Here is a 13,634-nt window from a genome sequence, read left to right as displayed (position 1 = left end):
GGGACTCATTGTCAAGCTGGGCCAGCTGCTGCTGGAGGTTGGCGACTTTGCAAGAGAGACAAGGAGGAAACAAGGACATCAGCAGACTGAAAACGCCATCTTCACATCGTCTCCACGTTCCACACTGATTCTGTAAACTCCCTTTGCCAAATAAGTAGTGAAATGATTGCACCAAGTGACCCTTACACTTTAAAGGATTTGGAAACAATGTCCTAAAAAAATGGTGCAGAAATCTTTTCCTGAAGCTCCCTTAGCCTGAGATTCGAGATGACAATAACCCCATCGTGCCTGTTCCGAAGACCTGACAAAAAGGCCAGCAGCCCTCAACATGCCCATACTCTGGGTGGCTCAGACTCCTGGTTTCCTACGTGAAACTGTCCCAGAGCAGGAGGGAGTCTGCTTGTTTCTTCTGCCCACCCTCATCAGTAGCTAAACAGCATGCTGGACCCCCAGAAGTGCTGCGGGCCTCCCGCCTCCTCAGCTGTGTCTAACTACTGTCAGCCGCTTTAGCAAAGTAACAAAGGAGAAATGCCCTCATCATCTGGCTTCCTGAAGGGAAGACCTTGGAAGCCCCATGCTCCATGTCTTCTGGTTCTGTGTGCTCCTCCCTGCACCAGAGCCCCTGGCCATATGTGAATTCAAAACACCTTGCAGAGAGCAAGTGGGCACTTGACAAAAGCTGAGTGCATTGAATAGTGAACAAACACACCTGAAAATATGTGAGAGGATGAGAGGCAGCCCTGTGAGCGTGGATGCTGCTGAGAGATGACCTGGGTGGATGCAAAGTGCAACAATCCTCAAGGTGGAAAAACGGAGGCTCCTATCAGTTTCCGTGCCTCAAAATTTCCAAATGCTTGCTTGGCAAACAGACTGCATTACTTTTTGTGTCATGAGGTGCTGTTGAATGCAGATTAAGTGAAACAGATGTGGCCTGTATTTTTAAAGCATCCTTTAAAAGTAAGAGTAGAATGTTTTAAACCCTTTAAGTAGGGTTAAAGAGGAGGGATATGTTTCCAGGGAGAAACTAGGAATGGCAAACTCAACCTGAACCCCATGCTGTGGAGGCCATAGTTTGGCATACTCTCCCAAAAACAAAATCCAAAGGCTTCTCTGAGATCACAAAGAGCTGTGAGAACAGGGAAGTTGCAGGCACACATGGCCCTATATCCTCCGAGGGAGATGCAGGGCAGAGGTGCTCCTGAGACTGACTCCTCCTGTGCCCGTGGTCCACGGCACTAACCAAGGCTGGCTTCCCACCTGTTGGGTCTAGACCTCAGAAGCCTTCTCTACACTATGAGCCATGTGGATATCCCCAATTGACTAGCATTGCCACACACGTTAAAACCTGCCACCCAGCCCTGAGCCAAGTCAGGCTTCACCTAAACTAGACACGAGCACAGGGACTCATGAGGATCGGGCATGACTCCCTCTCTAGCCACCAAACAAATCTGAAAGCCCACAGTTAAGGAAAGAAATGGGTACACAAGTTACAGTTTAAATGTATGCATTTTACTCAAGTCCACTTCAACAAGTTAAAGACACTAGTTGAATGTCAGTAGCTTTATTAGACAAGTTATTTTTGAACTTAAAACTAATTTCCAGAAAATGTGTTGGAAGATGGTGCCAAACCATGTCACCAGAAAAACTAATGACAGAGGCAGCTGAACAGGGCTAGGACTCCAACTGGGCTTAAGCATCCACCTGCGTCTAATTAGTGTAATTAAAATTTGTGGCAGTCATATACCCAAAGCCCAAGGAAAATACACTCGAAGCAAACCCACAAATAAGTCAGTGCTAAATCAGACATTATACCCAATGACATTTCTGGAACATTCTACAGTAGACCAAGACAAGTTAAGAAATAAATATAAAAGATGGAGAACAATCAGCAAATCTGTGTCCTCATACTTTTTTTCATTTCCATTTATCTGATCCATAGGAAAGTCTACCTGAGCCCAAGTAAATTTTGCTCGTTTTGTACTCATGCTAATTATCATACATATAATATAAACAGAAGTATTTTACAAAGCACTTCTTTTGAGTTTTGAGCCTTAAATATGAAGAGATCAAGATTCCATTTGAGTCTGCCAGCTCTAGGTTAGCTGCTAGCCTACAAGGATTCGAGCTGTTGAAGGTGGCAGAAGATCTAATTCCAGATAATCACAACTTTTCCAGGAAAATCTCAAGTAATATGCACTATCAGAAAAAAAATGAGGAATAAAATGAATTATAGGAGGGAGGAGAGGCAAAGGGTGAGTTTCAAAAGGGCTGTCTGCTGCAGGCTTAAAGAAAGAGAACAGCAGCCCAAATTAAACCATGTCCTGTCACTTCCCACAGCTGGCAGGAAAAATATGCAAGGACATACAGCAAGGGACGACATCACCAGCAGAAACAAAATCTGGATGAGGTTGACTTCTTGCAACCCATCTGGAAATGTTTGGGGTGTGCTGAATGCTAGGCAAACATTTCCGTGCCTTCGAATTGTGGGGTTTAATAATAAAATTTCAAAACAATGCAACAATGCAAACAATCTCATCTTCATTTCAGAGCTATATTTGAATCTAGAAGAAACTGGAATATATTGGAAAGTTCGATTTCTCTCTTTGTCTCCATGTTCTAGGAGTGAATATTTGGGGCCTGCTTCAGCAAGGTCGAGAGAGGCACATCTGTCTGTCTGTACTGGAAGCCAAAAGCCCTAGGATTCCTTCAACAATCGATTGTTCTTATGTCCCCATGAGACAGACAAGACGGCTTTGCCTTTAAAGCCATGTGACTTGTCTACCTTGCCATGGGCTGGAAACAAGCCATCTGCAGGGAGTATCTTTAGTACATTAGGTTTACTTGAAGAAACAGACTTTCTGCCTAAGGCTAAACACAGATGTACTGAGTTTCAATGCACCTTCTTCTACATCCACGCCAAACAGCTGATCCACTGGTTGGAGCCTTGCTCCTGTGAGTGCTGTTGTTCCAATTTTGGGTATTAAAGTAAAAACAATTTCCAGAAAGACTTTTCTTTGAAATATAATTTCAGTGAAATTAAATACATGGAAGTAAAGCAAGGTCATGGTTAAAGTTTGCAAAAAAATAAAAATAATAACTTTCCCAAGTTTTTTGTAAAGAGAACTAATAGCGGCTTAAAATTAGAGAGGATTTTTTTTTTTTTCTGTGAGTCAACTATATTCTTCAGTGATTCTTATTTTTGAGGGGTAATGCATTTTATGGCCTATATAAAATCTCTCCCAAATGCCTTTAAAAGTCTTACAATATATGTCCCCATGTCCTGATAGTGAAGAAAGCAAATGTTCAATCAAGCATGCAGTTTCTTATTTATTATGTGATTCCCAAATTCTATTCCCTGAGCAGGTCTAATGTAGACAGACATAAAATATGAATCATTTTTCCCTTATGATTTTTGCCCATACACTTTTCTGTTACAACCCAGGCACCATTAAACCATGCATTTATGCCACAGAAACTATTTAGACTCTCACAAAAAAATGTGTCCCCCCCCCATCAAAAACAGTTGTTGGAAGGTAATTGAAGACCTCAGCCAGGACTTGAGTGACCAGGCCTAGGAAGTGACCCTGACAGTCTATAGTGCTTTTCCCACATTTGGTGATTGGTCAACAGTAGAGGGCTAAGAGGCTAAGAAACTGAGTGTGAAGTGATAGTTAAGAGGCTGGAGAGCCTAGCTGAATGTTTGGCACTCTCACAGGGCTGAAATGACCTAATGAGAATTTGGATCCCAGGAAGGAGATGGGACCTTGGTGGGGACCCTGGAAGGGCCACCCCTAGGAGTCCAAATGAATAAAACATAGACCAGCTGTCACAAAACCTAAAACCTGCTTTGAACTAGCTTAGTCCCAAACCAGATGAAGGTGGTCTGGTCTTACTCCAATTGTGTGCCATAAAGTCAAAGTCATTACTCTCTGGAGGCAGATAAAAGTTTACTAGGCATGCCATAAGACAAGACAACACAAGACTAAATGAGAAAGACCAAGAAAAAAACAATAGAAACGTACATAGATATTATAGTCCTCAGGTAGAAACTTTTTTTTTTTTTTTGAGGTGTAGTCTCACTCTGTCACCCAGACTGGAGTGCAGTGGTGTGATGTAGACTCACTGCAACCTCAGCCTCCCGCGTAGCTGGGATGACAGGCGTGTGCAACCATGCCCGGCTAACTTTTTTAACGGGGTTTCATCATGTTGGCCAGGCTGGTCTTGAACTCCTGACTTAAGGTGATCCCCCCGCCTAGGCCTCCCAAAGTGCTGCGATTACAAGTGTGGGTGACTGCACCAAGCCAGTACTTTGCCACAATTTAGAATAAATTTTCTTTTTTCTCTTTTTTTCAAGTTTGTTCTCAGACGATATTCACAAAGTTACACAGCGGCTTACACTTCTGTAGGCCTTGTTGACAGTGCCGGCTTTTAGATACTGATGATCTTCATCTTTTTCTTATCTCCTCGGTAGAAGAATGGGATGCAGGAGGTGCTGCCTAAGACTGGGCGCTCTTGGGCGTTCTTCCTTCCACCAAGCAGCTGCATCATCTGCTGTGCAGTGCGGTTGTCATGGGAATAACCCTTCCCGGCCTCTCCTGCAGGCTCCACACTGCCAGGGTGGCTCCTATCAGAAAGGTCTTTGGAGGGAGGGAGGCGGGGCTCTGAGCACCGCTCCTCCTGCATCTTCTCCTCCTGCTCTCCCATCCTCTCCTTCTCCCGCATCTTCTCCTCCTGCCCCCGCATCTTCTCCTCCTCCCGCATCTTCTCCTCCTGCTCTCCCATCCTCTCCTTCTCCCGAATCTTCTCCTCCTGCCCCCACATCTTCTTCTCCTCCCGCATCTTCTCCTCCTCCTCCCGCATCTTCTGCTTCTGCATCTCCTCTTCCTTCTCCCGGAGCTCCTTTTCCTGCTCCTGAAGCTTTTCCTCCTGTATCCACATCTTCTCCTCCTCCTCGCGCATTTTCTCATCCTGATCCCACAGCCTCTCCTCCTTCAATCGCAGCCTCTCATCCTGCTCCCGCATCTGCTCCTCCAGCTTGCGCATCTGCTCCTCCTGCTTCCACATCTGCTCCTCCACCTCTCCCATCTGCTCCTCCTTCTTCCGCATCTGCTTCTCCAGCTCGCGCAGCTCCTTCTCCTGCTTCCGCATCTGCTCCTCCTGCTTACTCATCTGCTCCTCCTGCTTCCGCATCTGCTCCTCCAGCTCGGGACTCTGCTCCTCCTGCTTCCTCATCTGCTCCTCCTTCCGCATCTGCTCCTCCTGCTTCCTCATCTGCTCCTCCAGCTTCCTCATCTGCTCCTCCTGCTTCCTCATCTGCTCCTCCTGCTTCCGCATCTGCTCCTCCTTCTTCCGCATCTGCTCCTCCTGCTTCCTCATCTGCTCCTCCTGCTTCCGCATCTGCTTCTCCAGCTCACGCAGCTCCTTCTCCTGCTTTCTCATCTGCTCCTCCTGCTTCCACATCTGCTCCTCCTGCTTCCGCATCTGCTCCTCCTGCTTCCGCATCTGCTCCTCCTGCTTCCTCATCTGCTCCTCCTGCTTCCGCATCTGCTCCTCCTGCTTCCGCATCTGCTCCTCCTGCTTCCGCATCTGCTCCTCCTGCTTCCACATCTGCTCCTCCTGCTTCTGCATCTGCTCCTCCAGCTTGGGCCTCTGCTCCTCCTGCTTCCACACCTGCTCCTCCTGCTTCCACATCTGCTCCTTCTGCTTCTGCATCTGCTCCTCCAGCTCGCGCAGCTCCTTCTCCTGCTTCCACATCTTCTCCTCCTGTCTCCACATCTTCTCCTCCTGCTCCCGCATCTTGTCCTCCTCCTCCCGCATCTGCTTCTCCTGCTGCCACAGCCTCTCCTCCTGTCTCCACATCTTCTCCTCCTGTCTCCACATCTTCTCCTCCTGCTCCCCCATCTGCTGCTCCTGCTCCCTCATCTGCTGCTCCTGCATCTTCTTTTCCTGCTCCTGCAGCTCCTTTTCCTGCTCCCACATCTGCTCCCGCTGCTCCCGCAGCTCCTTCTCCTGTGCCCACAGCCTCTCCTCCTGTCTCCGCATCTTTTCCTCCTGCTTCCGTATCTTCTCCTCCTGATCCTGTAGCTTCTCCTCCTGCTTCCGTATCTTCTCCTCCTGATCCTGAAGCTTCTCCTCCTGCCTCCACATCTTCTCCTCCTGTAAAGTGTTGGTTTGAACCTGAAAAGGAAATAGACTCATAAGCTAACTATATAAATGTAATCTATAAAACAATGGTTTTCATCTATGATTCTTTAAAAAGAAATTTTAAGCCCTAACCCTGAGGTTCTGATTTCCCAGGCAGGTCCCCACTTTGTAGATTTTTAGCACACTCTAGAGGATTCTATGGTGGGACCAGAATAAGGGCCCAAATTTTCCAACTCTTGGCTGGACCCTCCCCATACCCTGCATGATCCCTTGACCATGGTCCCAGCTGGATGCTGCTCCCACACCCCCGAGGGCTGCAGTCTCTCACCTGTGGCAGCAGGATTTTGTCCTTCTCCAGCTTCCTTTTTAGCTCCTTGATGTTGAGCTGGATCTCAGACTTTTCAGATTCTATGATTTGAAGTTTTTCTTGTAGTTTAGCATTTTTCTCCTTCAGCTCCTCATTGGTTATGCTATAGCCAGAGGCAGTAGAGAAAGGAATGAATGAAGAACAGAAAGGACTGCTTTGGTGATCGACCCTCTGCCTCACCCCACAACCACAGAATCATGGCACTGGAAGGGACCCCAGGAATTAAAAGTCCCAGGTGGCAGGCCAGAGAGAGGACATGAGTTGCCTGAGGCTACCCCATGAGTCAGTGGCACAGGCGGCACTAGAGCTTCCCTGTGCACACATGAAAACCTGTATGAGCCTCTCACCATGCTCACCTGTACCCCCCACCTCCCAGCACACCACCCCCACTAAGGGCTTCCAGACCTCCCATCCCACCTTCCCCCATCCTACGTGTTCCTATACAGCTCCAGACTCATGGCGTCCCTCTCGTTTGTTAACTCCTCGATGTACTACAAACAGAGAAAGGTCAAGTCAGGATAGAGCAGGCAGAGGAGCAGCTGGCCGACCAGTAACGACAGCTACAGTGACTACTCCACAGTAACTCTTGCTCCCTCTCAATCACACCTGACATGTTCTCAAGACATTTCCAAGCCCATGGTCTCATTTGTTTTCCTTTCTTTCTTTCTTTCTTTCTTTTTCTGAGATGGAGTTTCTCTCGTTGCCCACGCTGGAGTGCACAGGCGCGATCTCACCCCATCGCAACCTCCGCCTCCTGGGTTCAAGTGATTCTTCTGCCTCAGCCTCCTAAGTAGCTGGGATTACAGGCATGCACCACCGCATCTGGCTCTCACTTGTTTTTCAAAGAACTCAGTAAGGGTGGAAGGGACAGGGAAAGAGATTGAATTGATAGCTGGCTAACAGGGTCCCAGAGAGATGAGATAATATTGCTATTGCTATTACTGTTATTACTACCACTGTTGGAAACTTTATTGAGTGCTTCACCAGGCACGATGCTAACAATCCCATTTAATCCTCACAACCTCCATAGGAGACAGTTACCATGATCACCTCTATTGTGTAGATGGAAAAACATGGGGTATTAAAGGTTAAGTGCTGCCTAAGATCACTTAGAGCTGGGATTTCAAAACCCAGGTATATCTGATTCTCTAAGCCCATTCTTTCGCTGGGGGTAGGGACACAGATAAGGAGAAGGAAATTAATCCTTTGTTGATTTTTGAAAGAACGATACATTGGCATAGTCCAAACCTCAGAAGGTACAGAAGGGAAATATCTCCCCCCAATACTGTTCCTATCTCCTGAGTTTTTTATGAATCCTTACAAACATGTTTTATGTATATTACCATAATACATACACACACACACACGTATGTGTGTTCCCTCTTTCTACACAAATGGTAACATACTAAAGATACTCTTCTGTACCTTCATGGTACAAGTACCCTAACCCCCACCTAGGATTTGACCAAGGGTGCAGCCAAGTATGGGCAGAGTGGGCACTTGGCCTCGGAGCTCTGTGTCCAGTGCTTGCTCCCCACAGCACCCCGCAACTCACCCACAGCAGCTGACTCAGCTCTAACCTGCCTCTAACAACCACACACAAAAGCAGCAAGAAATGGCCCATGCTGTCTTCTGGGCAGGACACTGCATCCTGCAGAAGGGACCTTTAGGCTCATTCCTCTATCTGCAAAGCTGGGCTCCCATGGGACCGGGCAGGTGGTTGGACTCACCCTGTCTGCCTTCTTGTGCTGTGTGGACACAGAGGAGAGGGCCCACTGTAACTCTCCTTCAAAGTGCCAGGAATGATGCAGGCGGTCTGCCAGATCCTGGGACTCTCCTGGAATGAGAGAGGTTGAGATGCGGCCCAAAGGACTCCCCCTAAAGGCCTGTGAAAATGCGAGGTTGAAGGATGATGGGGTGCCCAGATTCCCACCTTCAAATTTCCCGGCAGCATCCTGGCTGTAATAGAGCACTGTCTCCAGTTCAGTTTTCTGACACATAAGGATTTGTACTGTATGATCCTGTGCATTTGGGAGAAAAGACAAGCAAGTGCTGAAAGAGAAGCAAAGAAACCTCATCCAGAGGACAGGAGGGAACTTCACCCCCTCCACTCACCTCTAGCTGCCTCCTTAGGGCTGGCTGATGTTGACGGCTCGCCTTCTTTTCCTATAGGAAGAGGAAGACAGAGCTCTTACTAGGGGGAAGCAGAGATCCACAGCAAGAGACATGCCCCCAGAATGGCCCCCTTCCCCAGGACAGGCCCACCCATGGGACCAGGTTATCAGGGACCCTGTGGGGATGGGCTGGAATCTGGGAGGTGAGCCTCCCTCCCCGTACTGGGAGTAGGCGAGATGAGACTGGGGCCTCTACATCTGAGTGCCCCCCAAACCCAGCAGTCATGTCATGAGCAAACAAAGAAACCATGTTACTTCTTTCAGCTGAGCTCGGTTCTGTTGTTTCTGTGGGGAGAGTCAAAGGAAGGTGACTGAGGGTGGCCCCTCGACTCTATTCCCCAGGGCAGGAAGTGGTAAGCAGGGGTCAGGAATGGATTTTAAGGGCAAAGTTCTTAGACCCAGTGGGAGCATGAACTGGTCAACACTCCTTAACTGCCAAAGAAAAAGGATTTGGTTCTTTGTTGGTTTTTGCCCACAGCCACAGAACTGAAAGTCTGAAACTAGATTCTCTGGAAAAGACAGTAACAGAAACCTTCAGACATGGAATGTGAGAAAAGCCCACCCTTCTGCTAGCTTGTGATTTAGAAAGATGTGTTCATTCAACAAGCATTGACCAAGTACATGGGGACCGGGGACGGTTCTTCACAGCTGGGATATAGGACGGAAAAGGCAGACAGGAGCCCTTGGCCCCAAGGTTTCCATTCTAGTGAATCTTTAAATCAAAGACTCTCAGAGCAAACAGAAACCTCTGACACTCTAACTCTACCTCCTCAGGAAATGGAAGCCCAAAGAGGAGAGGAGTTTACAGCAGGTGCTGGACTAGGGATTAACACAAAAACAACAACAATAACAAATCTGATTTAAACTTCACACATGTAAGTAAAACATTACCACCCCTATTTTACAGATGTGAAAAGAGAGGTCCAAAGAACTCAAGCAATTTGCTGTAAATCATGTCCCTCACAGATGGAGAGAGAGGTAGGATTCAAACCCAGAATTCTTAACCAGTACCCGGCAGTTCTTCCTTCCACAATCTTAACAGTTACCCTCAACCTCCCCTTGTGTCCCCTGTCCTCAGGAGACCAGCCAGCCAAGACTCACATCCTCAGGTGAATGGCAACCACCAGAAGTGGTTGTCTCAGGGTTAGTGTCATTATTTATTTTCTTCTGTTTGGTGTCGGTTGCTCCAGTACCAACACAAGCACTGTTCCACTGATGATAGCCTGTAAACTGTGGAAAAGAGGAGCAGTGATACTCATGAGAACTACAAGCTCCTACAGTCACTTTACATTTTATACAAAATACTCTCATAGACCATCTGATTTAATGCCACCAACAACTGTACGAGGTGCTGTTGCAATCACTTAGTGACTGAGAGGGATTGATACTGTGGCTAAAAGAAAGGCAGTAATGGAACTTAACTCAGTCTTCTGACTGTGAGCTCTGGGGTTTTGCCACAAATCAGCAGCTGCCAGGGACCAAAACCAGAGACAGAGGTAGAAAATAAAAAGTAGGCAGGAAGGTGTACACTGTGTGGTTTACAGTCATACATCCTGTTAGAGTCATGTATCCTCAGGGCAGAAGGCAGCCTTTCTGTTAAATCTGGGAATTGAACAGAAAGAGGACAACCCAAGCTTCATTTCAGAGAGAAGTCTGCTACACTCTTAGAAATCTATGTGACTGTCATCCCTAAGAACATTAATGCTTTGTCTCTTTCAAGAGAATCAAGGGAAACTGATGCTTCAGAAAGATGTCCCATATGTATCCTGTGGTACTCAAAGTACCCCAGGATGAGATGAGATGAGGAAGATTCAAGTTGTCAAGTTCAGTTTCCCAAGATCTCTTCTGCAGAAGATGAGCAAATCTCACTTCAAAGATCACTGACTGATGGGCACTCTGGTGCAAGAACCATGGAGAATTCAAATATGAGCTGGATAACTTAGAAAAAACTGTTGAAGTCTCTCTGGAGAGTAGAAGCCTGGGAGAAAACCAAACCAAACCAAACCTGTTTTCCCACTGCCACCCAGAGACACTGTCAACATTTTGAGTTCACAAGGGAGGTGTAGGCTTTTCAAACTGTCAATGTCTGTGTTAAGGGAGTAAGGCATCCTGAAACTTCTCACTCCTAGGTCACACAGTCCCCATTCCCTTTCAGCTGGAAATCTGTGCTGCAAACAGAGGAACCAGAAATGGGGTGAGAAAACTTAGGGGATGGGTCCTAAGATCAAAGGCCAGTCTTGCAGCAGTAATGACAGTTCCTAGAGGGACGGTGCCGTCAGTATGTTCCACTCCTCCGTGGTGTGGTGGGGGATGGGGGACACATCAGTGCCATGCCCAAGCTGCCTCTTTGAGATTGGGGTGGGGTTAACAGGGTTGGGACCCAGGTACTTGGAAATGTGAGCCCAAAGAGCCCAGGGAGGTTGGGCTTGGGGCAGCGGTAGGTGAGTGCTGAGTATGGAGCGGGGAGTCCCAGGAGTCACCTGCCCAAAGTCACCCTGGGGTGACTGGTGAGGGCAGGTGCTGTGGCATCCAGTTCCTTGGAAACGTGAGCCCAAAGGGCCCAGGGAGGTCAGTTTTCGAGCAAGAGGGGGTGAGGGCAGAGTACGGAGTGGGGAGCCCCATGAGTCACCAGCTCAAAGTCAGATGAGGTCAGGGGCAGACTGCTGAGGGGTTGGGGCTGACACAAGATTTTGGTTAGGGGAGCCCAGAGGCACTGGGGGGGCCCAGCCCGGTGTACCTCTGGAGTGACATGGACTCTGGCAGCTGTTCTGCTGTCAGAGGGGCCTGGGGCAGGGTTGGGTTTGGGGTGTCACAATCTGATGCATTTTACCTTTTCCTTGGCCTCAGCCAATTTGCTCTGTTGGGTTTTTTCTGACATCATGGGGTGGGGAGGTGGGGTTGGGGCCACATTGGCGTGATCCAGGCGAGGACAATGATATGCCTCCAGTCACGTACCACGCAGCTATGTGACTGAGCCAGAGGAGGCATCACCAGGGCTGCACTAGAATGCAGAATAGGGGCGTGGCCTTAATGCTGCAAGCCCATTGGTCAATGAGAAAGATGAAAGGGAAAGGAGGTGGGGCCAGGCAGCGGCATGTCATGAAGGTCCTGTGATGTCACAAGGAAAGCTGCCCATGCAACTCTGTCCCCGTGCACTCTGGGAGAGGGACGGGGCTGGCTTTCACTTTCTAAACTTTAAAACTTTATCACCTTAATTGAGGTACAAATCCTATTATAATGGAAAATTTACAGCATGCTTGATGATTAATAAAGCAGACTATATTATCCAACGTTCCAATAAGATAAAATAATCACAGTGATTTCTCTTTTTTGGAAAAAGTTTCTCTTATTCTCCTACATTATTGTTAAGGGCTTTTTTTTTTTCAAACTAGACATGTCTAATATCTTTAAAAAAACAAAGGTTTTGAGGTGGGTGTGGTGGCTCATGCCTGTAATCCCAGCACCTTGGTAGGCTGAGATGGGTGTATCACCTGAGATCAACAGTTCAAGACCAAAATTTTTGTATTTTAGTGTGTATTTTAGTATTTAATACCTCATTTAGGGCTACATAAATTTAATCTGATTCAGTGACTTAAAGAAATATAGATTTCATTATTGTCACTTAAAATTTGCAGAGGAAGGCAGTCCATGGTTCTTTTCAGTTTCCTGATACTTCCTTAGCCATGTTTTTATTCTTGTGGTTACAAAGTGGCTGCTGTTTTTCCAGGTCTTGGATTGCCTTCCAAGGAGGGAAAAAGGCTGAGTCTGTCTCTTTTTAGCTGAAAAACATAGATTTCTCAAAAGTTTTAAGATTATACTGCAATTCAATTTTCATCCTTTTTTTTTTTTTTTTTTTTTTTTGAAATGCAGTCTCGTTCTGTTGCCAGGCTGCAGTGCAGTGGCACAGTCTCAACTCACTGTCACGGCGTCTGCCTCAGCCTCTCTAATAGCTGGGAATAAAGGCACATGCCACCACGCCTGGCTCATTTTTTTTTGTATTTTTAGTAGATACAAAAATCTACTAAATTTTTCACCATGTTGGCCAGGCTGGTTTTGAACTCCAGACCTTGTGATCTGCCCGCCTCTGCCTCCCAAAGTGCTGGGATTACAGGCGTGAGCCATCGCGCCCAGACTTGTGAGGTTTTAATACATAGTATTAAAGCTATGCTGGTTAGACAATTTGGAATATGTTTCTTCTCCTATTTCTGACAGAGTTGATGTAAGATGTGTGCTATTTCTTCCTTAAGCATTTGGAAAGAATTCACTTATTAAGCCATGAGAGACTGTAGTTTTCTTTTTAAGGTGTTTAATTACAGGTTCAATTACATATATTTGAATATTCATTTTGGTAACCTGTGTTTGCTGAATCAATTTGTTCATTTTATCTAAAATTTCAAAGTTGTTCTATTATTCATTTATCTTTTTAATACTTATAAGGTCTGCGGTTAGAGTTTGTGCCTTTTGTCTGTTTTGTTAATCAATCTTGCAGGGGCCATCAGTTTTATTAGTGTTTCAAAAAAGCAAACTTTGATTTTATTCATCCCTTTACCATACTGAAAATGTTTTGCTTAATTTCCAAACTTATAGTTCCACTCTGATTAAATATTTGTATAACTAAAACTCTTTGGAATTTGTGTCTTCTCAATGATCGTAAATATGATTAATTGTTATAAATATTGCTTCTGCACTTGAAAAGGATATGTATTCTGCATGTTGAGTGTAGTGTACCACGTATCTCAATTAGGTCCAGCGTGTTAAATGCATCCTTTAAAGATTCTATTTCCTTACTGATGTTTGGCTGTTTATTTTTCAGTGGCTGACAGACAAGTATTAAAGTTTCCCACAATGATCATCAACTTATTTCTTTTTTTCATTTGTTAAGCTTTGTTCTGTGTGTTTTAAGGTTAAGTTACCAGGCATAAACAAATTTAGAATTCCTTTTTCTCCCT

At 46.3% G+C, this 13,634-nt stretch overlaps 1 pseudogene; it reads right to left on the bottom strand.

Annotated features, from left to right (window-relative positions):
* Window positions 1–2,187: 2,187 nt before the first annotated feature.
* Window positions 2,188–11,678, bottom strand: LOC134738397 (golgin subfamily A member 6-like protein 7; annotated as a pseudogene).
* Between the last annotated feature and the right edge of the window lie 1,956 nt (window positions 11,679–13,634).

Source organism: Pongo pygmaeus, chromosome 16 (genome assembly GCF_028885625.2).
Source record: "Pongo pygmaeus isolate AG05252 chromosome 16, NHGRI_mPonPyg2-v2.0_pri, whole genome shotgun sequence".
NCBI lineage: Eukaryota > Metazoa > Chordata > Mammalia > Primates > Hominidae > Pongo > Pongo pygmaeus.
This window is presented reverse-complemented; position numbering and strand designations above follow the sequence as displayed.